At 57.6% G+C, this 2,865-nt stretch overlaps 1 pseudogene; it reads left to right on the forward strand.

The window, feature by feature from the left end:
• The first annotated feature begins 321 nt into the window (after positions 1-321).
• LOC139012968 (mitochondrial cardiolipin hydrolase-like) lies at positions 322-905 on the forward strand (annotated as a pseudogene).
• The last annotated feature ends 1,960 nt before the right edge of the window (positions 906-2,865 follow it).

The raw sequence follows: 2,865 nt of genomic DNA on the forward strand, positions 1-2,865 counted from the left end.
CCAGTCACTCAATTTGCATATTAGGCTTTTATTATATAAGATAAAAAACTCGCCGAAACCGGTTTGGCTCAGTGGATAGAGCGTCCGCCTGCGGACTGAAAGGTCCCGGGTTCGATTCCGGTCAAGGGCATGTACCTGGGTTGTGGGCACATCCCCAGTGGGAGATGTGCAGGAGGCAGCTGGTCGATGTTTCTCTCTCATCGATGTTTCCAACTCTCTATCTCTCTCCCTTCCTCTCTGTAAAAAAATCAATAAAATATATTTAAAAAAAAAAGATAAAAAACTCTCCCAAAGAGAAACTTAAAAAAAAAAAATCCGGGCATGGTGCAGGTGTGCTGGCAGGTGGTGGTGGTGGCAGCTGGCTGGCCCTGGAGGCCCTGCCCATTGCAGGTGACCTGCACCGAGGCCCTGCTGCAGGCCACGGGCAGGCCCTCGGCGCCCCCGGCAAGCTGCCAGTGCAGCCTGCCCCACCTCGCTGAGCCGCCTGCTGTGTGCCCTGCTGGCCGCCATGCCAGCCTTGAGCTCTGCCTCCTCGCCCTCTCCAGCCCGCAGCTGGGCTGGCCGTGCCGCTGTACCAGGGCAGTGTGCGTGCTGGTGGCGTTACCGACTGTGAGTCCAAGGCCCTCAAAGGCTCGCAGGCCGGCCTGCTCCGCAAGGCAGGTATCCAGGTTCGACATGACCAGGGCCTGGCTACATGCACCACAAGTTTGGCATAGTGGACAAGGAGGTGCTGGTCACCACTCCCTCCACTGGACCACACGAGCCATTCAGAACAATCGAGAAAACGTTTTGATTATGGAGGACGAAGACTATGTGAGGCTTTTCCTGGAAGAACTTGAGCACATTTGGGAAGAGTTCAACCCTACAAAGTACACCTATTCCCACAAAAGAGGAGAAGTCACTGAAGCTGTGCTCTCACTGTGTCTTGGAGTCGGAGGGGAGGGTTTAATGTCAGAACTTCCGGCGCCTCTGGTTGAAACCAGACCAAACGTGCCAGGACCAGCCCGAGAGCAGCCAGTGTGCTGCCTGGAGCTGCGGCGCTGTGGTGTCCGACTCGGCGTTCTGCTTGAGATAAACCTCAAGGGCAGAAAAAAATCATTCGGACTAAGTTCTCCTTCATCGAGATACTGACGGGACCTCAGTGCTCAGCGGTAGAAAGGGAGGGAGCTCCTGCCACGATGGGCCCGTGCGTGGACTGAGCTGGGGTTTCCCTCCCACCTGAGCCCGCGCAGCCACTGGACGCGCTGGCAGGAGCCTGGCTGGCACCGTGGGGCTGCTCCTCATGCCCCGAGCGGGTGCAGTGCCTGCTTCAGGGCTGCAGCTCTGGGACCCCTCTCCTGAGTCCAGGGAACCTCCTGCTCTGGCCAGCTCCGCCTGTCAGCCCTTTTGGTGTCTCCTGGAATGCTCCCTCCCCGCTTTGCACTAGCCTGGCCCCCGCAGCCCGGCCTGGCAGCACCTGCCGTCGCCAGCTCCTCCTGGCCGGTGTGGCCTGGCAGCACCTGCCGTTGCCAGCTCCTCCTGGCCCCCGCAGCCCGGCCTGGCAGCACCTGCCGTCGCCAGCTCCTCCTGGCCCCCGCAGCCCGGCCCGGCCTGGCAGCACCTGCCGTCGCCAGCTCCTCCTGGCCGGTGTGGCCTGGCAGCACCTGCCGTCGCCAGCTCCTCCTGGCCCCGCAGCCCGGCCTGGCAGCACCTGCCGTCGCCAGCTCCTCCTGGCCCCCGCAGCCCGGCCCGGCCTGGCAGCACCTGCCGTCGCCAGCTCCTCCTGGCCCCCGCAGCCCGGCCTGGCAGCACCTGCCGTCGCCAGCTCCTCCTGGCCCCCGCAGCCCGGCCTGGCAGCACCTGCTGTCGCCAGCTCCTCCTGGCTGATGGGCCGGTCTCCGGTCTCCGTCAGGAGAGGGAAAGGAAGGAAGTCAGGAGGGAAAGCAGGTGAGCTGGGCGTGGTGGGCGCAGGGAGCGCCTCCAGGCCCCGCCCCACCCCCACCCGTGAGCATTACCTGCCCAGCACACGTGGAGGTGTTTCTGCGGGCAGCTCCCTGCGATTTCCACGTGGCCAGGTGTGTGGTCTGCCAGGAAGGGCTGTAAGGGACAGAACCTGCTTCTGCTTCCGTAGGCTGTGCTTTCAGTGTTTAATGTTCTCGCATCCGAAGTAGTTTTGTTGTGTTTAGAAGTGGCCTTTACTTTAATAACCGTGGACTTTGCTAAGTTGCATTTTTGGGTCCGTGCGATCATCCACGAGTTACCCAGAGAGAAGGCAGTTTCGGGTTGTATCTGACAGATCTAGTTTATCCTCAGCGCAGGGTTTACACCCACAGGGAAGTAGGAGGCCAGGAATCTGACATACATTGTGAGATATTGCAGGTTACTTTATCAGAGCGCGTATCTTTACTGTGGGTGGCTCAGATAGCACCGGGCGGCTTGTACCACCTGTCCTCTCTGCGCTGTGCAGCCTGCGCTGAGGCTTGTGTGTGTGTGGTGTCTCCTTCCCCGTCGCTCACAGCGCCACCCAGAGACCATGGGTGCTGCACGTTTCTTCTTTTTTAAAGTTACCTTTGACTTGTGGTGTCAGGCAAGTAAATGCAAAGTTAATTTTCCTTATTTAATTGAAGCTATAAAGTATACTATGTGGATCAGAAATCACAAGAAATGTTTTTACATTAAATGTGTTTTTATCTGAATTTATGCTCCAGCAGAGTATGTTCTAGAAAAGGGAGAAGTTGTACAGTGTCCTGGATGCCCCACATTGAATAAATATGTTCTCATTCTGGAGAAAAAAAATACCATTCACCATTGCAACAGAATAAAATAATATGCCCAGGACACACTTAACCAAGGAGGTAAAAAGCCTGTACTCGGAATACTACAGGA

The sequence above is a fragment of the Myotis yumanensis genome, unplaced genomic scaffold, assembly GCF_028538775.1.
Source record: "Myotis yumanensis isolate MYYU_CA2020_CCGP unplaced genomic scaffold, mMyoYum1.0.hap1 SCAF_6, whole genome shotgun sequence".
Classification (NCBI taxonomy): Eukaryota; Metazoa; Chordata; class Mammalia; order Chiroptera; family Vespertilionidae; genus Myotis; species Myotis yumanensis.